The sequence below is a fragment of the Canis aureus genome, chromosome 8 (assembly GCF_053574225.1).
Source record: "Canis aureus isolate CA01 chromosome 8, VMU_Caureus_v.1.0, whole genome shotgun sequence".
Classification (NCBI taxonomy): Eukaryota; Metazoa; Chordata; class Mammalia; order Carnivora; family Canidae; genus Canis; species Canis aureus.
Genome location: NC_135618.1, coordinates 45,205,196 through 45,231,510, shown reverse-complemented (window position 1 = coordinate 45,231,510; position 26,315 = coordinate 45,205,196). Strand labels below are relative to the sequence as shown.

General features: G+C 42.7%; 1 protein-coding gene, 2 long non-coding RNA genes and 1 pseudogene across 7 annotated transcripts in view; 2 read left to right on the top strand and 2 right to left on the bottom strand.

The window, feature by feature from the left end:
* GRIN2A (glutamate ionotropic receptor NMDA type subunit 2A) overlaps positions 1–26,315 on the top strand; it is a 549,066-nt gene that overhangs the window by 440,605 nt on the left and 82,146 nt on the right. The gene's annotated exons all lie outside the window — the stretch shown is intronic.
* Positions 12,605–14,449, bottom strand: LOC144318979 (uncharacterized). Of its 2 annotated transcripts, none has more exons than XR_013384913.1 (3): positions 14,289–14,449; positions 13,983–14,207; positions 12,605–13,479 (listed from the first exon to the last, which is right to left on the bottom strand). It is a non-coding gene; the product is annotated as an uncharacterized LOC144318979 (long non-coding RNA). The 2 variants fall into 2 exon arrangements; XR_013384911.1 differs by having other exon boundaries at positions 14,070–14,207.
* Positions 14,211–14,279, bottom strand: LOC144319853 (U4 spliceosomal RNA; annotated as a pseudogene).
* LOC144318981 (uncharacterized) lies at positions 14,645–20,708 on the top strand. The gene is made up of 3 exons (XR_013384915.1): positions 14,645–16,886; positions 19,374–19,495; positions 20,567–20,708. It is a non-coding gene; the product is annotated as an uncharacterized LOC144318981 (long non-coding RNA).

The following is a 26,315-nucleotide window of genomic DNA, read 5'->3' as shown; positions in this document are numbered from 1 at the left end:
ATTTTTGGTGCTTAAATGCTGAGACTCAGTATTTGTAGAATGGATGTAAGAATGGATGGAAAGATTGGTTTTCATGAACTTTCCCATACGAGGAGCATTTTTTAGTGTTGGTTGGTCATTCAGGTATAGTTCATGGGGCTCCCTGTATCAGAATCACTGTGGGAAAGATGTGGAGGTCTTATCCCTACTTCAAACCTACAGAATGATCATTTCCGATTCTGCTTTTTTCACAAGCTCTCCTCATGATTCTCATGCCCCTGAAAGACCTAGAAGCACAGCTTTAGGGCATAGATCTACTCTTTGTGACCCTGAAAAAATGGTTTTATCTATGTCATCCTAGTTATTAGGACTCTCTGCTTCTTAGTCTTTGCACTTCTTTCTTCCTTTGGAATACAATATTTAGTGGCAAAGCCTAAGAGAAAAGGAAATAAGGAGATTTTTTGTTGCACCTTGAGTAATCTCTGATGAGACTGTACCAATGTCAAAGAAAATGTTGTTTAATAATGTAGATCAGTTCCTGTCACCTGGTATATTCTCCATAACTGTTGTTATTAAATGATTTATTTTTCTGTTAAATCTGTCCTGCATAAACAGAGGTGGTTGGATTTGGGGTGCATAACGCTTATTCATTCACACATGTACTCCATCAAACAAGATGTTCAAAATAGCTACTGTGTGCAGGTCATTGTGGAGAGTTGTGGTTAACACATGGACCAGTCTTCAAGATACATAGAGTCTAGTAGGGCACTAGGGATTACTCATAACCACAAGACAGTGTGATATGTGCCACAAAAGATGTTTTGATAAAACTCTATCATATTTAGAGAAGATATGCATTATGTATAGGCAGAAAGATTGAGGGCATCTGTACAGAGGACTTCTCATTTGAACAAGTGTCAGAGAATAAGCATGATCTGGACTTCTGAATATATGTAGGAGGCCATTCCATGTAGAAGGAACATTATAAATGCAAGCCCAGTATCAAGGAGTTCAATGTATTTGAAATAGCTTGTGTGGTAGGCAACATTCTAAGGTAAGGAACATTCTAATGTTCCAACATTCAACATTCTAATGTGTTTGAAATAGCTTGCATGGTAGGGGGGCAATGCCCCTTGCCCCCTGTAATCTTTCCCTCCTGGAGGGTGTGTGGATATGATGAGATAGGTCTTCCATCATTGTTATGTTAGGGAGCCAAAGGGGTTGTCAGCTGATTTTGAGTTCATCAAGAGAGAGATTATCAGGCTGGGCCTAATGTCATCACATGAGACTTTTAAAAGTAGAGACTTTTCTGCAACAGCAGAAGAGGCCAGACAGATTCTAGCACAGGAAGGATTTGACTGCTAGGCTTGAGGACTGAGGGGCCACGTGACAAAGCCTGTCGGGGGTCACTGGGAGCTGAGTTTTGTCCCTGGCCAGCAGCCAGCAAGGAAGCAAGGTCTTCAGTCCCACAGCCCTCAAAGAGCTGGACTAGGCCAATGACCTAAATGGGTTTGGAAGTGGATTCTTCCCAGATCCTCCAGCCATGTGTCCAGACTGGTTGACACCTTGATTTTGGCCTTGTGAGACCCCAAGCAGAGAGTTCGGTCAAGCCCCACTGGACTTTGGGCCTGCAGAACAGTGTTGGAGGCCGTTTTTTACGCGACAACAGAAAATGAATATGTATTGTTGGGAAGAAACGATGAGAAGGAAGCACCGTGCTGGAATGTGAATTCTAGGCTGCAGGACTTTATTCAGTAATTGTTGGAGCGCTATTGAAGGAGAAGAAAACAGAAAAATAATGATTAGTAATATCTAACATTTGTTTAGCATTGACGAGGCACCATGCAGGGCGCTAAGCATTCAAATATATAAACTCATCTTGTCCTCACATGGACACTGGAATACAGATGTTGTTACCCTCTTTTATAAATTAGGGAATGAAGCCCAGACAAATTCAATAACTAGCACAGGGTTGCAGAGCCACAGCCTGTTCTCTTAGACGTGAACTCGTGAACTCTGTTGCTGCTTTAAAAATGAAGTGGTGATTGGTAGGGATCTTTGGAATAAATTCTCAGGGGCTGTTTAAATAGCTTGGTTTAAAGGAAGTGTAGGTATGAAGAGGACAGTGTCAGTGGGATCTGAAAGGAACCTCAGAAGGGTATTGGAAGCACATAGCATTCACTGGATGATTGGCTGAGAGATTCATAACAGAGCAGAATCAGTCAGATATATATTTTTTTTTAATTTTTAGGCTCGGGTCTGTCCTTAGGCATTTCTGGGTTGAGTATTTCTGGAAGAAATCTGTCATGCCCATTAATGACATTGTTTGTCTTCCTTCTTTCCTTATTCCCCCTTGACCCCTGCTTCCTTTTCTCTCTTTCTTTCCTTTTTACTCCTTTAAAAAAAAAGATATTTATTTATCCATAAGAGACAGAGAGAGAAGCAAAGACACAGGCAGAGAAAGAAGTAGGCTCTATTTAGGGAGCCCAATGTGGAACTCCATCCCGGGACTCCAGGATCATGCCTTGGGCCGAAGGCAGGCGCTCAACTGCTGAGCTGCCTAGGCGTCCCTTTCCTTTTTCCTCCTAAGCCACATCTAAAGTCAAGAGCCCATTTGTAAAATGGGTTTGGTGATTCCACTGCCTTAGCAGAATCTGTGTGAAATTTGACTTGTTTCCTTATGTAATGATCATTAAGTTTTTCAAATGATGCGAGCCCTAGAGAGGGAAAGTAAAGCCATCATAGAAGATTTAAAATGATCATCTGACTTCCCTAGAGTCATGCATTGTGGCTATTTTAAATACCTACACAGTACAATATGTTAGGTCACAGTGGGGAAAAGATAGTAGGTCTCTAGCAAATTAACACTTGAAACTGAGGTAAGTGGTACGTCTCCCTCTGTGTGTGTGTGTGTATGCATGTGTGTGTGTTTCTGTTTCTGTCTTGCATTGGTTCTCTCTCTCTTTCTCTCTTTGCATTTGTATCATCAAAACAATTCCCAAAAGAATAGCAGTTAAATCAGTGCTCTCCTGCAAGGCAACATTCTGCTAAAAATTTTCTCGATTTCAGAAGTTAGGGGAAAAAAGCAGTTTACAGACAAGATATCTCTGTGGGAACATGCGTTGATGGGAATGTTAATAATAAGGATGTTTGGTGGTGATGATGGTAGTGGTGTTGGTTGATGTGAGGGTCATGATAGTAACAGGTGCCAATAGTTGAGTTCCTATTATATGATGCAGTTAAATGTTTTCAGGGCATTATCTTGTTTAAATATCACAACATTCTCTGCATTTTATTATATCTAAAAGGGAGCTAATAATAGTACATACCTCATAGGTTGTTGGGAAATTTTAAAAATATGTTTATCTAGTGCCTATAATACTGACTGGCACAAAGTGGATGGTCAGTAAATGCCAGCTTCAATTATAATTGGAGTTCCATATCATAGGAGAGAAATCAGAAGCTGCATAGGATAAATGACTTGCCCAAGGAGACAGTGGCAAGGGTAGAATTGGAACCCCAGCAGTATCTCTCTCAAGAGAGCCAGAGTCAACCATGATGTCATCTGGAGTATCCATGTCTATGGAACCCATAAACCCAACTTGATAAGGAAGCTATCTGAGGGTGATGGGGGCATGATCAAGCTGATAGATGGTATAAATGTAAGGCAAAGGCTGTACCCTTGATAGTGTGCCATTGCCATCAATTATGAAAATGAGTGAATAGATTATTTAAATGATCTCAGATGAGTGAATTATTCAGAGAGCCTCTCAGTCAGAAGTATTTCTAGAAACTCCTAAAGAGACAGATGAAAACCATTTTTATTTTCTGACAGGGTCATCACCTCCTCTTTGCATAGATGAATGCAAAGCCCTGTGCTCCTCTGACAGAAGGGGGAAGAGAAGGAGAGGGAGGATAAGTAGAACAGCAGGGTTTCAGCCCAACACTGCAGAACATAGAATGAGATTTCCCTGCATCATATAGGAGAGAGCTTTTTCCTGCGTTCTCCGGGATGCCAGATTCTTCCAGAGTGCCACAGTGGTCTCTGAATGGATAGGGGTTAATGAGACAGGATCCAGCTTTAACCAGAGATGGTAATGCTCTGTCTGATTGGTATATTGGTATTCCAAGTGAGCTCTCATTTGGGGAAAAGATAGAATATTTCTAAAACAAATTTGAAAATGAGTAGACAAAGGAGATCAACTTTAATGGCCCTCTGAATATAATGCAAATCTTCTATGCCAAACCTTACAATGTTGGCTTTCATATTTACAATTTAATTTTAGCTGCGTGATAATCTTGTGAAGTGGCTGGTACTCTCGGATTTTTGAGTAGGGAATACTTGGAGATATTCAGTGACATTTTTTATCAATAGCTGATAAAAGATTCAAATGTAGGTCTTAGGAGTTTCCACATCTGGTGCTTGTTCCATCATGTTGTACAGTTTCTAGGATGAATGATGCCAATTTTCATAAAGGGCCTAGAGATTCTTGTGGCTTATATCTGCCTTGAAAGTTGAGTGGAGGGGGCTAGGAGGCTAGTGTAATACCTAGCCTATTACATAGATTCAAATCTTACTCTTTGGGGTAAAGTAACTACTAACTATGAGTGTGTGATATGATTGAACTATTCACCCACCCATCCAGTTATTCACCCATTCATCCATCTAGTCATCCAATGTTCAGTAATAAACCATCTGTCTGTCCATCCATCCATCAACTCATCTGACAAACCATCTCTCATCCATCCATGTTGGTCATCCACTCTTGAACCTACCAAGTTACCCCTACTGATCTTTTGCTGGGTATTTATCGATTACCGACCTGTGCCAAGACTGTGGTAATTATGGGTGAAGCAGAGATGAATAATACAATGTCCCTGACCTCAGGAAGCTCACAGTCTAGTGGGAGACATGGAGAAATGAACTTTGTTTGAGAGAGAAAGAGAGTGGAGCGGGGAGTGGCAGAGGGAGGAGAGAGAAAATCTTAAGTAGGCTCCATGCCCAGCACAGAGCCTGACACAGGGCTTTATCCTGACCTGAGCTGAAATCAAGAGGCAGACACTTAATCCATTGAGCCACCCAGGAGCCCTGAAACGAACTTTCTATTACGGCATACTCATAGTAAGATGAGTGCTAATAGTAGAGGCAAGCCTCGGGCACTGCCCAATGTCTACCCACCCTGGCTGTGAGGAAAGCAACAAACAAAGGCTTCCTGAAAGAGCTAACACGTGTCCTGAGTCCTAAAGGATAGAGAAGAGTTATCCAAGGGACATCAAGTGGGTCATCTGACCCACTTTATGAACTGAATCATAAACATTAGAGGCTCCTCATATTTTTCTCATTTCACAGTTCATCTGGCTGGCAGCAGCTGGATTGCTTCCCACCCCACCTACGACTACCAGACCTCAGTGGTTTGTTGTCTGAAACTGCTCTCGACTTTCTCAACATTGTCTCTGTCAGTTTCTCTTATTTCCCCATGTACATGCTGTTGGTGCAGACAGGAATGACATTTGTCTGTTAGAAAAGAGAACAGTGAAGTGGTGTACCCCGGCAATCTGCTTCTGGCTACAAGTGGCTGTGTCAGGCTGCCTTCTGTAGCTGCAGTGTGGTTTTCTTATTTGTACTGTTGGCAGCAGAGGTTGCACTCCCCACTATGCTGTTTTTCTTGGCATTGGAGCCTGGGTGGGCCAGAGGGAGAGGCAGAGATAGAGAGTGATTTGAATATTCCCAGTGTTGGTCTCTAAGCTGTGGAAGCACTGAGGGTGCTTTCAGACTCTGAAGACAAAGAAACTAGCTTTCTGTACCTCAAGATAATTCCCCACATTGTATAAAATAATTAACAATGGAAAAAAATATTGTGTCCTGGCTATAGCTTAGGGGATTTATATTTATTACTTTGATTCTTTTTTAACAGGCGTTCAACAAGAGTACTATTAGTCTTTCCCCTAGTTCATATCTAAAGAAACCAAGGCTCTGTGAGGATTGATGACTTGCTCAAGGTTAGAGAGCAAGGAAGTGGCAACTTCTAGACTCTGGCTCATGTGTGTTAGATGCTGAGGTCCATTTGATTTCAACAACACCATATGGTAGAGAGAGAGGTTCTTTGTATGTTAGTAGTAAAGGTTGCCATTGCTTTAATTATGACAAGCTACATTGGGAGTCCCCCATCCCTGCATGGCTGACATGCTCCCAATGTTTGCAAGAAGAGCTATTACAGGTACAAGATTCCCTGCTGGACCAGGAGTCTTCCTGAGCTTTGCTCAGAGCATCCCACTGAGCCTCATGCAAATCTGCCACATAATCAGTCTCTTGCAGCTTTGTGCAAAACCAGTCAGCATCCCTCTGCAAACCTGAAGATGTAAATTCCCCCTGACTCCTGCAGGGTGCTGCTTGTTCATTCCTCATTACTCTACCACACGGTTCGTTATCTATAGCCACTGTCTCGAAAATGTGTTTTAAAACTCATCACAATCACATCTAGAGAGTTCTTAGAGTCTATTTTCCTCCCATTTGAATTATAATTCTGTAAATTAGAAAGACTGAATGGACCTGTTTGAGAAGGAATGAGATAGGGGCTGAACCATCTTGGTTTCTCTCAGTGTGCAAATAAAGACTCCATTGGAAATGCATATAGGAGAAAAATGTGAAACTGAGAAAAAGACAAGATAATCAACTTTTATTTCCTTGAAGGGAGTTGTAGAGTGATGTGAAGAAACCAATAGCCTCTCTCTTATGTTGTGTTTAATTTTCATGTTGAAATGGACAATCTGAGTCGGAGGAATCTTGATTCTTCGTGTCATTTCCCACCACACTAGCCTCTATGCGTGCCAGCAGATTAGAGCTGATGCTATCTATATTTTTATTTTCATCATTAAAATGTGTTTGAAGAAAATAGGACAAGCAGATATAAGGTAGAAAAAGAGGGCAAAAATCAGATTTGGATCAACCTCCAACAAGCACCAATTTTGTAAGGAGAACAGGAACATTTCCCTCCTTTTAACAGGTGAGGACATGGAGATTCAGGCAAAATAAGCGACTTGTTCAAGGTTTCTCAGAAAGGACTGAACACATTTCGCTCCCCAAATAGCATTTGAGCTGGTAACTTGAATCATCACAGCCAGATTTGAATTCCATTACCAAAATGACACCCTAGGCTGTGCATTCAGGAATTGTCGTCTCTTTGAAAATGGATGAGCCTTCAAAAAAATATGGAACAAAAAAAATATGGAATAGTCATCAAGTTATAATATGAATCAATCAGGACAGAAGTTGAAGACAGGGGCATCTGAGTGGCTCAGTGGATGAGCGTCTGCCTTCGGCTCAGGTCATGATCCTGGCATTCTGGGATAGAGTCCCGCATCAGGCTCCCCACAGGGAGCCTGCTTCTCCCTCTGCCTATGTCTCTGCCTCTCTCTGTGTGCCTCTCATGAATGAATGAATGAATGAATGAATGAATAAATAAATAAATAAAATCTTTAAAAAAAAAAAGAAGTTGAAGACAAAGATGTATCTAATCCAGAGTCTCAATCCCAAATCCTTCTCAAAAGATAGGGGAGTGATCCACACAAAGAGAGGTCACCACCATGGTCAGCAGAAATGGGTGGAGGCCCTCTTCCATTCCTGCCCCTTAGAGCATGGCACTGGTTAGCAGCTGAGACATTTAAGTGGGGGAGGGTGTTGAGCAACTCTACAGGATTGAGTTTGGCCATGGGTAATGCTTAGTTCTGAGATCCAAACCAACCCTGAAGAGTTGGCAATTTTTGTATTTCTCAGATTATCAGTGTCTCTATTAGTCAAACGGAGCTAATGATATCATCCACCCCACAGGCTTCCTGTGAGGATATTAATGCTACCATTTATTAAATACTTCCTGTGAGCAGAAAGAGCTTTTAGTTTCTCTTAATTCACACAAAAATTCTATGGGATTGGTACTATTATTATCTCCATCTCATAAATGAGAAAACTGAAGAATATAGAGGACAAGTTAATTTCCAAGAATCTGAACTGGACTTGAACCCCCATTTGTCTGATTCTGAAACCCACGCTCTGGCCACTTAGTTCTTTTTTTTTTTTTTTCCAACCAAATTCTATTATGCAGGTGACATCATCCAGTGTTGCAGGAGGCAGGGGGTTCAAATGGGAAAAGCATGGAGTTTTTTCTATATAATTTCAAACAGTGAAAACAAAAAGCCTAATAACAATGTCTGAGCATTGACCATGACATAGGCTTTGAGCCAAACATACTACATACATGATCACATTTTATGTTCTCCAGAACCCTAAATGGTGAGTATTATAATTATTTTTATTTTGTAGATGAGAATGTTGAGGACCAGTGAAGTAATTCATTGGAACATGGTCACCCAGGCACTTTATAACTTGTGGGGATTATAAATAATGTATATAAAGCATCTAGCCTAGGGCCTGCTATATAGTAAAAGGAGTTTAATAAATGGAAACTATTCTGCACAGTGCAATATGGATTTTTAAATGGGGATTATTAGGACTTTTTTTGCATTTTGAGTAGATTTCTAGAAGCCTATTGCTAGCATTTTCTTTTCTCAGAGGAGCTAGGCTCAGACTTTGAAGATGAACATATTTAGGCATCATTGTCCACTTGTTTTCTCTTTGCACCCCACACAAGATGAATACCAAAATATACAATCACACAGGTCCTGCCTGTGGCCAGAAAACTGCCTCCAGTTCTTTCATCAATGTGCTGAACTTTCTGGTCCACGTTCCTTGAATGTACATTAGTTTACCACTCTGAAAAATGGTAATACTATCTCCTTCTCTGTATGTGACCATCCACCATAAGACTCAAACAACATGAGATAATAAACAGCAAATGGTAGCCCATAAAAGGCTATGTAAGCTTGGGATTTTATATTATTATCCATGTAATGACACGTAGCACTCCAGCCAGGATGCTTTTCCAAGTGTGTCTATTATCTGAAATTTCCTTTTTCTGATTCTTTTCTCTCTTTTTTCCCCAATATAGCTTCTTAGCCAGTGGAACACTAACAAGTATATTCATAAGATTGCACTTTTTGGCATAAGGATCCAGGAAAACTTGGGTTATATTTATAGTTATGAAATTAATGGTATGGATTAATTGCGCAGAACCTCAAACTAGCAAGTGGAATTAAAAATAATTGTCAGGCCTTTGGATTTATGGATAGAGCTAAAATAACACCAGGCTGCTCTTGGCAGGACCTTCTTCTCTGTGCACAGAATTATATTAATAGGGCAATATCAGTTCCATCTAAAATAGAGAACAGTAAAGAATGAGCATATCTGTCTCCCCTGAGGGGGAAAAGAGCAAATGCATTCCCTAAGTGTCATATTGGTAAATAAGAGTTCTGATAAAATTAGTGCCTTGCTCTTTCCAGTTCTGGACTTACATACAGGGGTTAACTTCAACTTCGTGAAGACGTGCACACTGTAGGTATGATGGCCCTAACCTTGATTGAATACCTGTGATGGGACAGGCTGGAAGGTTCATTTAAATGGATTCATGTAATATTTTCCAGAGCCCTGTATATCATAAAACACCTGATACTGGTTGTACTATGACCACATGACAAATGGAACAATAAAGTCTTTGTAGGCATTTAAAAAAAATTCTTACAGTAATCATAGGATATGGTTACCTGTGTTATGCCCACTTTACAGAGGAGGAAGCAAAGGCCAAGGTCACACAGCTAAGAAGCAGAAGAGCTGGTGCTCAGGTTCAGCCAACTCTGGAATCCACATTACTCTCAGTATGTTTTACCAGATGATACCACAGGAAATTGGCAATTGGTTACAGGAAGATCATGGTGATGGTGGCCATGCTGATACATTTATTTATTCAATTGTTTACATAATAAACACGTGTCTACTCTGCAAGAGGCTCTGGGCTGGATATAAGGGATGCTAAGGCACAGAACACAGTCCCTACCCTCAGTGAGTCTGCTGGGGCAGACAGGCGACTTGATGGGTACTTAAAATCCTTGATGACATAAGCAAAGAGGAGGTCACTTGGCCGGTTTTGTGGGGTTAGGGACTGCTTCCCAGAAGAGCTGCCTTCTAAGTTGAGTTTCAAAGGGCAAGTAGGAGGCTGCCAGGTAGAGAGTGGGAAAGTATTTTATTTGCAGGGTGAGTTGCAGGTGTTGATTATTAGCTAGCACGGGAGGAGTTAGATGTACTTGGAAGGCTATGATTAGTTCGATGGGATTCAAGAGTCAATGTGTAGGGGGTAGGGGTGGAACGGGGATTTTGTTGTCAGAAATTATGTTGGCATGAATGCAGACAGCTACAGAGACCTGGGAATGGGCTGGGTTGATTAGACTATGATCAGGCATTTCTGCTTTATTTCAAGTGGAGTGAGAAGCCATCAAAATGCTCTAAGGGAGAGAGTGGACCAATCACATATGCAGAGATATTTAGAGTGCTGGCTAGGGCTACTGTGGAAGGGATAGGCTGAAAGGCCCTCTCTGGGGCAGGGAAACCAGTCTGGAAGCTGTGACAGAAACCAGTGAGTGGTGAGGGCTAACATGAAGTAGTGATCTTAAACTAGGGAAGAAGTGGTCAAGGAAAACTATTCAAACATTAAGGCTATCAAGGACTGCTGATTGATTTAATATATATGGTGGTGCAGGGAGATAGGTGAATTAAGGCATATTTCCAGGGTTGGGAGTCCCAGAACTCATATTTGGCCTCTGGGAGAGAAAGTATGCATATTTTTCAACTGAAGGTAAGATGGTGAGTTCTACTCAAAGTCTATTGAGTTTGAGGTTTCCTGAAGGCAGTTGAGAGTAACTGAGGGAAGACAGATCTGAGGGTGGTCAACAGAGCGATGATACTCAAGGAGTGGGCAGTAAGAGAAACATGAACATGGAGGTCTGAGGCCAGTGGGGAGGATCAGGACGTGTAAAATGTGCAGAGAAAGGGTAGGAGTGTGACTGTCCAGAGCAAGGAGACTCATGGAAGATGGGAGGGTCTCTCAAGGTCACATGTGCATCTGCTGGATTTGGTGTTGAGAAAGCCACTGGTGGTCTTGATTGCACAAAAGGACAATGACTAGAGGACAAATGGTGGTGTTAGGCTTGAGGAGAAGGCCTCTTTCATTAGTGAAGGAGAGAAGAAGGAAGACAGGTGTCCCGCAGCAGGTAAGCCTATGGGCTGTGTGGCTTGTCCATAAGACTTTATGAAATAAGAGACAGATACATCACCCGGGAGTGAGGATGTAGCTGGCAGAGCTGCAGTCTCGTGGGCAGGTATGAAGGTTTGAAATAGTTCTTAGGGAATGGGATAGGAAAGGAGAGCAGGATTTTGGGGCAGAGAGCGATTCCTTGCATTTGAAATGATATTGATCTCTGTGGTTATGTGATCCCCACCTGCACTCAGTGGTTTACAGCCAAGTCAGTGGTTAGATTGATGACCTGAGGGTGATGCCAGGAGGATGTGACAGAGGGACAGAGCAGGGATGGGATTATTGTGGGTAGGCAAAACATCGAGCAATGTGATGGACGAAGAGGACTAGTTTGGAACAGGGAGGAAGTGAAGGCATGAGTGAGTAGACCAATTGGAGAAAAATAGAGTGCCCCAGGGACACATGCCAGAGGGATGCGAGGGAAGACCTGTGCCGAGGGAGGGCATTGTGGAATTGTGGATTAGCTAAATTTAAAGTCATCAAAATCAAGCAATTCTAAGTGAATTTCCCCCTATGAGGGAGGATGGCTAAAGTGGACTGGAAGGGGACAATGTAGGGAAGTTATAAAACTGACCTCTAACTGGATCCATATGGTCCGACAAGTATGAAAGTATTTATGAAGGAAACAATACAATAATTTGAAAATGCAACAATTCCAAAAGATGTAGGAGATGATAAAAACCAGCCATACGTGGATAAAGTCACCATATTATCCCTGGGTATTGAGCAAATCCTTCGGGGGCCCCAAGGCCAATTGCCAGTTTGAACTCATGTGCAACCAAATTCCAACATACACGTATTTGAGCCCAACATCCCAGGGTTTCTGTCATCCCGTTCTGATGTATCCCTTTATCCCTCTTTCTCTCTCATCTCCTTTGTATATCGTGTGTCTTTTTATCCAATTCAGGCAACTACCTTTCATCCAATTTGTTGAACTTCCTTCAACAAACATGTCCCTTGGCTAAACTGTGATGCTTTTGTCCACGCAATTCATTCATCCTAGAAGTCACTTCTCCCCATTCTGGTTTTCCAACTTCTGCGCCTTCTCTGCAAACCACCACTCCCCCTCCCCCCATTGACCCTCTACCTGTAACTTCTCATCTGCTCTCCCACTCCTGGTGCCCACCCCCTACCAATTTATTTCACCATTCTGCTTCTGTCACTTGTCATAATATATTTTTTAAAACTGATTCTGTGGCCTTTTATTTCATTTTCCTGGTTAGTAAGTGGGTCTCTTCTAGATAGGAACTTAGATCAGGGGTTGGCAAACACTTTCTGTAAAGGGCAGCTAGTAAATATTGTAGGCTTTGTGGGCCATTTGTCTAGATGGCAAGTACTCAGTTCTGCTGTTTTAGTGTGAAAACGACCTTAAACAACACATAAGGGAATGTGCATGGCTGTGTTCCAATCAAACTTTATTTATGGACACAAATTCAGATCTTGTACAGTTTTCATATGTGATGGCATACGATTCTTTTGATTTTTTTTTCAACCACTTAAAAATGTAAAATCGATTCTTAGCTCATGGGCTATCCAAGTATTGTTGGCCTTTGGGCTGCAGTTTGCTGACCGTTCCCCAGCTTTGAGCCTACTAAGTGCTGTATCACCAGTGTTCGAACAGTTTATGACACATGCTAGGCACTCAGTAAGCATTTGTTGAATAAAGTCACCCATGAATCCATGTACTCCAACCCTAAGTGGCTGAAAGCCTAGAGACTAGCTTTGCCTATCAGTTGTTGATGCTCAGAATCTTTGGAAACAATTTGCGAGGGTCTGAAAAGCTTTAATTTAACCTTGGTGACACAGCTCATACTTAGCATTATTGAACTTGCACTTGGATCTTTTGACTCCAAGAGCCTTTTAAACTATGAGGTTGCCAGTATAATTCAACAGGAAATGCTGAGTAGCTGCCTGGTTGGTCACCAAGATCTGAATTTCGTCCCAGTATGGACAGCGCTCTGGAATTGTTCATTAGTGTCCAAGATGAGGATAATTGGTTTGGGTGAAATTGGATCGACAGTGGAGGGTTACTTATGCTCAGTGTTCTGAAATAGTGAATCTTATCTAGCCGATCCTAAGGGGATCCTCCTCTCCCCCACTGCCTCCTACTAATCATGTTTTTAATAGTGGGCAAAGCTGTGGATAAGCTTATTACTGTTTCCTCACCATTAAATCTTCTGTTGGCTTTAGTATTTCAAAGCATCCTCTTGCTGGAAGACTTTAGGGCTCAGACAAGCCTGGAGCAAAGTAGTTTGGGGCCTGAGCTGAGCAAAGAAAAACGATTGTCAAAACGCCGTCTCACCTAAGGAGAATTGGAACTGTGATCAGTGCATTTCATCACGGCAATAGGTCTTACCCACATATGGGGAGTTTAGGTTAGCATCCTCCTAATAACTAGCAGGGCCTCAGGCACCAACCCCTGGCTTTCCCTTTTCATCTGGAAGGAGGAAACCGTCCAGCTCAAAGACTTAAATTTGTTATTTTTCCCCAGATACTGAAGAACAAATGCCCATCAGAGACCTGACACCAAGTTCTGAGCACCCCACTTTGACAACCCAGGAACTTCACGGGCAAGGGGATGAAATGCTTTGCAGCTAATCGATACCCTCAGGTCTTTTAACCTTATTTTAAAACTCTGCAGACACTGTCAATGAGGTTAACTTCGTTCAGGGCCGAGATCCAAATGGAATTGGCTTTTTTACATAATGCTGAGTGAGGAAATCCATCAGGTTTTGCCTGTTCCATCCCTCAAGTCAAGTTTGATGCATTGAAGTCCCTTGCTTCCTTGGTCTGCAATTTAATTACCTGGAACTTATCTCCTTTTATAAACTGTTACACACTCAGCCCAAAATGTTTGCCACTTTTCAAGGTTTTCATTTAAAAAAAAGTTACCCAGGGTGAAAAGGAGGCATCCCATCTATATTCATGCCCAGCCTTGTCGTAATTTTCAGTCTAGTGAGAATGAAGAATGACTTGATAATCCCAACCAAGGAGCTGTCCTCCTAGGTATCAGTCTGGGTCTGAGCCTGCCTCTCTTTCAATTAGCAATAATCGCGCCTCGGATAAACCTCATTGGCTACGATACTGCCACTGCGCAAAGCTTGAGCCTGCCTCTCTTGACCACATCCTAACGTTTACTGGCAACTCTGCCAAGGCAGTGAGAGCTGCTAAATATCATTCAGGTAAAACAATCAAGAAAGAGCTATTTACTCTGCCACATTACAGATGGCATTTCATTTATCTCACAAGTAGAAACCACCCTGATCTCTGAAATTTACCCAGAAAAAGTACATTGGAAGGTCAAAAAGGAAACCATGAGCGTATTTCTAAAGTGTCCTTGTGAAGGTGTTAAAAATGATAGTGATTATCCCTGCTATTGTTACAGAGGATTGACCTTAGGTCAGATTCTATGCCTATTCTATTCCTTAGGTCAGTGTTCTATGCCTACTGCTCCTACCCACCCCCAAGCCTCCCCAGCCCTGGCCACCCACGTGATGCTATGATTGTCCCCTTCCCCATCACGTCTCTTTCTGAGCTGAATTTGCAGACTTGTATCCACTCTGGTTTTCTTCTCCAAGGCTACAGTCCTATAAGGATCTCCACCAAGTTTATGTCTGAGTTTTGATAATAACCCATGCAGCACTGTAGTTGGAGACACGAGGCCTTGACCATCAGCATCCCAAGTAACCATGATACAAAAGGAAGATGGAATCCTCCCTTCTATGGCTCCTTATGTAACGGTTGGAGATTACCACAGAGGCACAGAAAAAGTCTAATCAGCTGTTAGAGCCTTAATTACATTCCTCTTGGTCGAAATCCCCAAATTACCTAATTGTCACTCAGTTCACATTTGAGCGGTTGATTTTTTTCTCCCCCTGATCTATTATTATTCTAATCGCCTTTTGGATGTGGGGTGTTGGTAGCAGTGTAAGGGCTGACTACAGTTCTGCTGTTAGAGCCTTTCCCATGGAGGAGTCCAGGGTCCTTAGAAGAATTAGCTATTAGGTAAACTGAGGAAGGAAAACTGCCATACACGAAAGAGACCTGTGAGACCACCACCTCTGGCTGTTCTCTCTCCTTCTCAGGAGTCCCAGCTGCCCAGGATATGGCTCTTTTCTGTCTTTCCTATTGATCCATGGAATATTCCCTCAACAGAGCAAACTGCTCCTGTCTGTCCTCGTATTTACTGAAGCAAATATGATGGCAGCCTTGGGAACAAGACAGGCAGTGACAATGGCCCCAGGCTCTCAAGTCACAGTCACTGTTTGATCTTGGGCAAGCCACAAGCCACGTAAGCTCCCCATTTCTCAACTGGTCAGATGAGGGTGATGATGGGCTCTTCCTTACAGGGCTGTCAGAGTGAGATGAAAAAAGGCATCAAGAAATGCAGTTCTTGTAGTTATTAATTATTTAATAATCATCACTGCTGCCCAGGGAAGGCCGACAGATACATCCCAAGAGCATGTGCAAAAAGTTAATTAGTAATTATAAGCTAGCTCTGTTTTATGTTTTGCTGAATTTTCAAGTTTCTAATGTTGTATCATTCCGATGTAGAGCCAAAGAAGACAAAGAAAATGCGATTAACTGTTGAGCTAATTATCAGGTCACATCACTTCTAAGAGCACACACAAAAAAGTAAACCAAAGAAATAGAACTTCTATCCCTCTCTCGGGACCTGGGAACACAGGGACTCTGGAGGATGAGGTATTTTAAGTGAACTGCTGAAGAAAATGGTGGCCCATCATTCCAGAGACTTTCATTTTTAAATTTGTGGTTGAACAAGCTTGGAGCTCTTCTTCCGTTGGCTGAACCTCAAGAGAAGAATGAAAGCAAATATGCAGGTTGTTTATGGAAATAGCAGCGATCAAAACTCATCTCCATGAATTACCAGATCAGTGCTGGATTCTAAGACAGTTGATGCTGCTATCCATAAAGATATTAGATTATCTCGAGAGCAGTTATTATGGGAGGAAAAAAAAAAAGCAACTGCTCTAATGTGAGCTGTGTAACAATTAGGCAATTCTGAAATTTCAACTGAGAGGAATTTAATTAAGGCTCTAATAGCTGATTAAACTTATTTTAGATCTGCTGGCAATTGCCACTGGTTACATAAGTAACCCGAGAAGAAAGATTTCCGTCTTTTACTTTCCCCGGATTTAATCCTGCTGGTGGCCAGAGGTATGATCCTTTTGGTGCTTCCCAAAATATGATCCTCAGACCACCTAAAGCAGAACGCCCTAGGATCCTGGTTGAAAAGTCAGACTCTCAGGCCTCATCCCAGACCTACTGATGCAGGCACTCTAAAGATCTAGGTCTGCATTCTGAATCAGCCCCCCAGGAAAGGGTCTTATTCACACCAAAGTTTCATGATACCACCACCTTGGATAATGGCATTTAAACCCAGGCATTCAAAAGAAGGGGACACTACCAAAAAAAACGAGACATTGTACCTCATTACTGAAAAGCAGCTCTTGGTTTCACTCTGCCAGTTGGCCCCATCTGAGGCCCTGTGGCATCAAAGACAAAATGGTTTGGCCCCACTGCTCTTCAGTGGTTTCTTTGCAGAAGCTTGTTCACATACACCATGCAGGAGAAAGCAGATTCCGGTGTGACTTCTGGTTTCAGAAGACCCTAGCCACCTTGGATGAACTTTAGGTCGGATCTTGGTTTAAAACAAAAATCTTTGGGCTCAACTGCAAAGTGCTCCAGGTAGAGTGCATTTCAGTTCCCTATTAGGCCATGGTTGGGACTCCGGCATCCTTGTTGTGATTTCCAGATCAATCAAATTCAGATCTGCTTTTGGTTTCAAGGAACAACCCAAGACGTAGAATTACTCGTGTGTAAAGCTGCCACCAGCTTGCTTTTGCATTAGATTTGCATGCTGAGGCAAGAAGTGATGCTAATCGATGATGCTGTTTATGCTAAATATGGACATTAAATCATTTTAGATTCCCTTCACGACCATTCATCTCATGTCCTTTGAAAGACTTTATATTTCAGGTAGAGAGAAATTGGCCTCTTGTTTGCTTTGTTTTTCTCCTTAAATTCATCTTCCTGAAGAGTTAATTACTCATATTTTCTCCAGCTTGGGAGTAAATCACTGCTTATTATCTGGAGTGAAATGCGTTCCGATGTTTCGCACACGCCAAGTGTTTGTTTTAAAGCCTGTTTGTCCCTTGGTTATGAAATGAGCTAAGCGGGGCCAGTCAACCTGGAGCCTAGATAGTGTGAACTCTGCTTCCATTGTCGGTTTTAATAAATTTCCTCTCTGATTTTTAATTTAGCAATCCCTATTGTCTTGTCTCCAAGGAGAGGAGCTGAGTAAACAGGCTACTCTACTCTCCTCTTTTACCTTTGAATTCTGAGTAAAAATGGAGGGTGTGCGGCAGTCTGAATCAGGTTCAATTCAGCAAATATTTATCAAGCTGACTGGTGGGTGAGCACTGTGGTGCAGCTTGATGTGGCTGACATGGTTGCGCAAGACTGGCCAGGTCAACCCTTTAACAGAACTACCACGCAAGACAAACTGGGCCTTCATTTCCCCATACCCACACAGTCATACAGTCAGTCTCTGAGTTCTGGTGATTGGGCCACTTGGAGAGCTCAAGTTCATGCCAGCCTCATCCTGGTGGTCCTGCATCCTGCTCATCCAAATTAATGCAGCCGCCTCCTAGCCCTATCTCCCCATGTCCAAAATCTTTTAGCCACAAACCCTTTCTCTGCACTGCATTGAGAAGAAGCATTCTGATCCATCAGACCGGTTTTATCCCTCCCCTGATAAAAAATATCCTAAGGCTAAATAAAGATGGAACCCCTTAACAAGCCACACGTGGGCTCTGGTTCATTGTTGGAAGTCACTTCCTGTTAGAAGTATCTCTTGGTCCCCTTCCAGAGCAGGAAACTCTCTCATCCTGTGCTCACTCCCCGTGCGGCCATTATCTCTCTCTATTGCTGTTGAGCTTTGACTTCTCTTCTCCAACCAGAGTGGAAATGCTGAAGACAGGGGCCAGGCCTGCACTGTTCATGATTGTAGTAGCCCTGGGGCCTCCTACAGTGCCTGCAATGGTGTCAAGCACCAGATGCACATATCGAGCCATAAATGAACACATGAGAGAATTCAAGGGCAAGAGAGGGTGTTCTGGAGGCCCAGAAAATGCAAAATTGCATTCCAGCTGGAGAATCAGGCTTCATGTAAGAAGTGGTATATGAGCTGGATCTGGAAAGCACGGGTAGGACTTCAGTTTGTGGAGGTGACAAGGAGAAGGGAATAGTGCTGGCAAAGGCAAGGAAGTGGGTGTCAGCCTGGGTGTGTCTGGTGAGAAGCAGAAAGCGTATGCACTGTTGTGGCTTAGTATTGTGGATGTGTAGACATGTGAGTGTGTGTGCAATGTCTGTGTAGCTGTGTAGTTGTGCATGTGTGGGTGGATGTGAGTGCATCTATGGCCGTATGGCAAGTTTGGGCAGGTATTAGTATGTGTCTGTATAGATGTGGGTTTGCCTTTGGGTTTATGTATAGATGTTTTGGTATAATGATATGTATATCTGTACATGTGCACATAGATGAGTATGTGTAGGTGTGAGTATATGTGCATTCGGATGCCTACATGTGTGAGAGTGTGCATAGGGCGTCTGAGAGAGAGGAAAAGTGAGAGCAAGCAGAGAGCAGAGAAGGTGGTGAGATCCGTTGGTTAGTCCATTCATCTTAAGGGGAGTCTGCATTTGATTCTGTGGGCTCTATGAGTCATAGAAAGATTTGAGGGAGGGTAGAGGCATGATTTTGGTGTTTTGATGTGATTTTAGGGGGTGGCTCAGGAGACCAGTTACGAGGAGATTTTAATTGTCTCTTGCAAGCATTTCATGAACAGATCAAATAAAAATCAAACACAGCTCTTTGAGAGGAGAGCCACAAACACCTATTAACCTAATTTCTTCCAGCCCCGTACGGCCTCTGTGACATCTCTCTGAATCTACCCAGCCATGAAGGGGTGAACATTAACTTATGACAATTTCTGGACATGAAATTATCTCTGCTCTAAGAAAATAGTGGCTGAACATTTTGATAACTAATCACTGCCCTTTCAGAAAACATTTTCCAAGAGCTGAAGAGCAATTAGCTTTCTAAAGGCACTGTATTTAAATTTTATTAATAAAAATGGATAAAAAAATCATTGCAAAGTTAATTTCCCCCTTTTATAGTTCTTTTTAACAGAATCGCTTTTCTCCATCAGAGGTCAATTATTTTTCTTTGTCCTCAAGACTTCAGTATATTTGCCGAAAATGCTCAAAGGTTTATCACCAAAATCCAGTTTATTTTGAAGGTAAAGATTTTTTTTCCTCCTCCCACACAGTACATTTGGGTGGGTTTGGGACTGTTCTTAATTATTAAAAAATTCATGATAGAGGTAAAAATCATCTGCTTGCACCTATGTATTCTGTGTAGAGTATTTATAAGAATTAAAATAGTGCTAAGAATAGCACCTAATACATACTAAGTGCCTTGTGAATGTCAGCTTTTATTTTTGTAAGAGCTCAAGCAATGCCATTCAGATTTTATTGCTGTCTCCTGTTGCTTAGCTCTGCAGCCTTTCTCTGATAGGTTCTTCCATCATGACCACCCTATGTTAATCATCCCAAAAGTCCCAGGACAAACTCCCATTGGCTCAGCCTAGGTCACATGCACATTCCTGAGCCGAAATTACTATGGCTCAGAGGCCAAATGCACAGATGTGCCATGTAAGGGCCACGTGCCTGTTCTCAAAATTAGAGTCAGGGATCTCAACGAAGGAAAGCCAACATGCTGCCACCTAAAAACACGGGAAACTGACAATGGGCATGCACGAAGCAGAAGGTTGTTACAGAACCCTAGGGCGAAATGTGGAGAAGATGGTGACATGTTGCTAAAATCCCTGCTGTGGGGGAGGAAAAAAACTAACTCAGGTTAGTATCCAGGAATGCCTTTATGAAAAAAAGTAGAAATGTTTTTATGGAGTTAGAACATGAAATGATATGAACTCCCCTTTACTTATTTAGTTTTTTAGATTTGTTTATTTTTTGAGAAAGAGAGAGAGAAAGGCAGAGGCAGACTCCCTGCTGAGTGTGGAGCCTGATGCAGGGCTCCAGCTCATGACCCTGAGACCATGACCTGAGCTGAAGCCAAGAGTCCACTGATTGACTGAATGTACCACCCAGGCACCCCAATATGAACTCCCCTTTAAAAGCTTTTTTTTTTTTTTTTTTTTTTTTTTTGGTCATTGATTTAAGCCACGACAAAAGACATACAGCACCTTCCCCTGGGCTGGCCATTTCTCCTTGTGTCTTACATAGAGTAACCGAGTTAGTCCTCTCAGCAAAAACATGAGTTATACTACTATCATCATTGTATTTTTCAGATGATGCTATTGAAGCAGAAAGACAGCAAGCAATACACCTGACCCTTGAACAGAGGGGTTAGGGGTGCCTACCCTACCCCCTACGCCATGCAGTTGAAAATCCAAGTATAACTTTTGATTCCCCCAAAAACTTCACAACTAATGGCCTACTGTTGACTGAAACCATTACTGATGATATAAACAGCTGATTAACATGTATTTTGCATGTCCTATTTATTACGTACTGCATTCTTACAATAAAATAAGCTTGAGAAAAGAAAATGTTATGGAGAAAATCACAAGCAGGAGGAAATACACTTATGGTACCATGCTGTCTTGATCAAAGACCAGCTGCATATAACACAGCTCAAAACCATGTTGTTCAAGGGTCAACTGTATGTCCAGGTGGCACAGCTGGGATCTGAAGCCAGGACACCTGGTTCCACAGTTCACACTTGTGGCAACTCTCCTACTCTTGTCTCTCTGAGAGTATATGTGCTATTTTTAAAAATTCTCTCTTTCGAATTCAGAAAAAAAATTAACCTTTGTATTTTGAATAGTTTTTGATTTACAGAGAGATTGAGAAAACAATACAATGAGTTCTCACATGCCTCACATTACTCTGATTACTAACATCTGACACTAATATGGTGTGTGTCCCAATTCATGAGCCAGTATTGATTCGTTATTGTTGACTAACGCCTATGTTTCATTCAGATTTCACTGGTTTCTATCTACTGTCTTTTTTCTGTGCCATCCTACTGTCTCATCTAGGACACCCCTCTACATTCAATCACAAGGTCTCCTTACACTCCTCATGGCTGTGACAGTTTCCCGGCCATTCCTTGTATTCTGATGACCTTCACAGTTTTGAGGAGTTTTGGTCAGCTCTTTTCAAAGATGCCCCAAAGTTGGGAAATTTCCAATATTTTTCTTAACGATCAGAGTGAGGTTATGTGCTTTTGGAGGAAGACCACACATACTATCAAAATGACCTATCCCTGTTGGAATTGACCTTAATCATCTGGCTGATTGTCAGGTTTCTGCATTATCCAAGTTTTCTCCTCTCCCTGCCCTCCCCCTTTTGCCCTAGCAAAACCTTCTCATTGCATTTCCTCACTTATTTAAAAGTGAGTCCTGGGTTCAGATCCTGATTCTCCCACCCATGCTGCAGGGACTAAACGAGTTGCTTAAACCCCATGCCTCAGTCCCCTCATCCATAAAATGAAGTGATAATAGTATAATATCTTATTCACCAGTCTATTTTTTAGAATTACATGAATTAATATTTAAAATTCCCAGAATAGTGGAAACAGAAATACTTATTTTTTTAGAATATTTATTTATTTATTTTAGTGAGAAAGAGCATGAGCAGGAGGGGCAAAGGGAGAGGGAGAGAGAAAATCTTAAGCAGACTCTATGCTGAGCACTGAGCCTGATACAGGACTCAGTCTCATGACCCTGAGATCATGATCTGATCTGAAGTCAAGAGTTTGACACTCGGGATCCCTGAGTAGCTCAGCAGTTTAGCACCTGCCTTCAGCCCGGGGCATGATCCTGGAGTCCCAGGATTGAGTCCCACATCGGGCTCCCTGCATGGAGCCTGCTTCTCTCTCTGCCTGTGTTTCTGCCTCTCTCTCTCTCTCTCTCTCTTTCTGTCTTTCATGGATGAATAAATAAAATCTTAAAAAAAAAAAGAGTCAGACACTCAACTGACTGACTAACTGACTGCATCACCCAGGTGCCCTCAGAAAGACTTAATTTAGGATCTTATGTAATTCTTATGCCAAATCTATAAGGTAGACACTATTATTTACCTTTAAGATATGAAGAAACCAAATTTCATAGAGGAAGGTAGAGATGAAGCAGTGCTTATTCTTTTTTAAAGATTTTATTTATTTGAGAGAGAGAGACAGAGACAGACAGCAAGCATACAAGCAGGCAGAGGGAGAAGCAAACTCCCTGCTGAGTGGGGAGCCCCATTTGGGGCTCGATCCCAGGACCCCGGGATCCTGACCTAAGCCGAAGGCAAACGCTTAACTGACTGAGCCACCCAGGCATCCCTAGCAGTGCTCATCTTTACTGACCAAGTTTAAATTCCTGCTTTGACCTTTACATTGTGACCTAAGCAAGATACTTCATCTTTTTGAGCCTCACTTTACCACCAAGCAATAAGTGTAGTCGTCATTCACCACCTCCTAGAGTTGCTTTGAGATTTGAGTCAGATAATACATGATAAACTCTCAGCGCTGAGCCTGGAAACACATAGTAAAGCACCTGATAAATGTTAACGACTGACTTGATCCTTATTGTCTGACTTGCCCCAGCTAGGACTTGGCCAAGTCAGGATTTGAACCCACACTCCTCTGTGCAGAATGAGTAAGAGTCAGCTTTGAGAGAAGCTTCACGTCTGAGCAGTACCAGCTCCTGTGCAGGAGAGAACTCCCAACTAGGAAGGCTCTAGTGACCTCATTCTTTCTTCTTGGTCTTCCAGCTTGGTTCTCAGAACCATCATGTCTTCTTCAGAGTGAGGCATGTCATTTCCCTGGCCTCTGGTGGCACGTGGCCACTCTCCAGAATTAAACATCAAGTTGTGAGCCACGCTATCATCATTGACCGCTTCCTAATGATCTAGTCATTGCCCTGATCCCAGTAAGGAGCAAGCTGAGAGGGCAACTTTTCCTGCACTTGGCACAGAACCTTGGGTCCCAAAAACTATAGAGATCATCAGTCTACCCTTAGCCCCCATCTCTCTGTTACAGGAGAGGAGACCAAGACCCAGTGAGATTAAAGGTCAAAGGCATGTTGTCATGGGAATTCAGTGAGTGCTTCTGATGCAGAGGTTTCCCGATTTCCCAAAGAGAGGCTTAAAAGATGTTGAATCGATGATAATAGTGCCACATATGGAGAACTTGCTGTGCGCCAGGAACTGTGTATTCAGAGACATTTGCCATCATTGTGTCACTTAAAACCCTCACAATGACAAAATTGAAATATTGTCATTTGGTGGTTGGGGAAACTGAAGTTCGGAAAGATCATGTGACTCACACATGGTCACATAGCTAAGGGCCGTGGTGGGATTTGAACCTGTCTGACTCTTCTGAAGATCATGGTATTAATGATTCTGAACATTTTCCCTCTGTTCCATGTGAGGGAGAGAAGGGAAGGGTCCCGTAGGGATGAGGCTGATCCCTGGGACGTCGATGGATCCATAGGTGCCTGTATCCAACACACACACACAGGTACACCTTCCTGTCCTAGTCTTGTGGACTAGGCCTTGCTAAATGTCTAACCAGACATTTAGCAAGGCCTCCTGGGACTTCATTTTCCCTTTGAGCTTCAGAAATAGGACCGTGTGTTCAACAGAGACTGTATCACTTCATTTGCTCTGATGCATTGAAAACTTACCCTGGGGGAAAGAAAAAAAAGAAAACTTACCCTGGGAGGAAATGTGGTGCAGCTTGGGAATGCACAGCTCCTCCTGGTCAGGCAGTAACTGCTGATCTAAAGTTACAGGCTCTGCCCCATGGGGCATGCACGATTCTGGGGGGGTTTGGGAGCCAGGAGAAGGTTCAGTTTAGAGCATAGCAGGACAGTCACTATCAGCTCAAAGATGAGAGCAGGGAGAGAGATTGATTACTACTGTCCTCAGAGGGTACAGGGTTCTTCTGTCTTGGACATGACTTTTAGAGAAAGGCATGTGGAGCATTCATATTCTGTATCCATTTAGTGCCTGTGGACACTGAGGCAAGTCCAGAGGTGTGACTGAAGTTTCTTCTCAATTCAGAGTTTATTCCATTGAAGCTTGCCATCCTCCTGAACACCTCAGTGCGGCCGGAGCCCCTATTAAATCGGCATTGGCATGATGGTCTCGGCTCTGTCTGGAAAATGTATACACAGGCTGTTGGGCAGCCACTCTCAATGGCTCTGCGTCCGGGGGACTGAAGTCAAAGTGAAGCATGAGTGAGGGAGAGAATGCAGGTTCGGTATTTCAATATTTTTCTCAGAGTGCAAGATCCCGTAGCTGAGGCCAGTATGGACAGGCTGATCGAGTCTACTAGTATCTTCTGACTCATAGACGTTTTTAAAAATTCAGGTCGAATGTTCCTTCATTCCATCGACAGCTGTCCCTGTCCCATTAAGTCTCTTCTTGTGCAGGGCCCTGAGTTAGAAGCTGTGGACCTCAGAGAAACCAATCACTGCCTGTGTGGAATCCCTCCTAGGCTGGGGAAGTGTAATCTAATCAGAGAAAGACATAGCTTGTTGGGGTATAATATTATTAAGCAAATAGAGATTAGATATTTAAATCGATTTAAGGATTTATGAATGAAATGTTACCCTGTCTGGGAGTTCCTTCAGTATGATACCGGAGAAGTGGGTGGCAGTATAAACGAAATGAGATTGGTCATGAGTTAGTAATTATTGCAGCTAGATAATGGGAACATGGAGATTCATTATACTCTCCCGCTTTCGTATGAGTTTAAAATTTTCCATCATGAAAAAGAAGACAGAGATGAACTGAGGGGGACATAAGACTCCGGGCAGGTTACATATGGACGCATATCCCTGGTGGCTTCCATCCAGCTTTCCCACCCTGGCTAACAGACTAGATACACTAGTAGGGTAAATCTTAGCTTTTTTTTTTTTTTAATTTAATTTTATTTATTTATTTATTTTTATAAATTTATTTTTTATTGGTGTTCAATTTGCCAACATATAGAATAACACCTAGTGCTCATCTTCTTACAAGGACCTGCAAGGCTTTGCATCATCCGACCCCTTCCTTCACTCATCTGTTCTCTTAGACCCATTTTTTTTTTCTTTCTTCCACCCAGGTTGTATGGTGTGTCTTTGTGCAATTATCTGACTCAGGCCTGTTTTCCCAATTAGCATAGACATTCTGTGCAAAGTAAAAACTTCATTGCGTGTTCCACGGTCTCCTTGGTGTCTCATGTGCTGCTTGACACCTAGTGGCCACTCCACAAATCCTTATGGATTGAATGGATCCCTCTTAATCCTGTCTACAAGCACTGGGTTGACTCAGTTATAGTCCCTTGTGAACGTGCACATAGAAGGGGAAAGTCTCCTCCTACCCCTTATGTGGGGGTATATAGAATCCTGGAGCGGGGATTTGGGGACTTGGGGAGCCTATCTGGACAGCCTGTTGGACTCAGAGGAGGTGATGGGACCTCTCGAGATGCAGCGCAGCCCTGACACAGAGGCTTTGGCTCTGTTCAACTTTTTCCACTCATAGCTTGCTTCCAGCCTCCTTGGCTGACTGGTGGGTGCTTACTTAGCCAGGAGAAGGGAGAGAATAACTTAGGGGAGATTTGGGGAGTCACTGAACTCCAGGAACTCATAAACCTTCATGGCCTCTCTCCCAGGAGCCAGTCGGCCTTGGGCGGGAACTTTTGCCTGACTCCACAGGTGAGGGTACAGTGACGCCCTCAATGACATCATCAAAGGCTAAATGGTCTTTGCCTTAATTTCCATTTCTTGGGACTTTCAGGGCTGTCTCTGCAGGGGAGCAAGGGTCTCTGAGCCATAACATGGTTACCACGGGTCACTTAATAGAAGCACCTTTGGATTCACACAGCCCTGTGGTGTGGCCCTGGTCCCAACTGCTTCCCAGCTTCAGTTCTCTGAACTGCAAAGTTGGAATAACAGCCCTTACCCTGGGGATCTGTAGGGCTCAGAGTAGCTGGCAATATCGATACATTTCCTGACTACAAAGGAGAGCTCAAAAGTGACACTGTCATAATTATAGCGC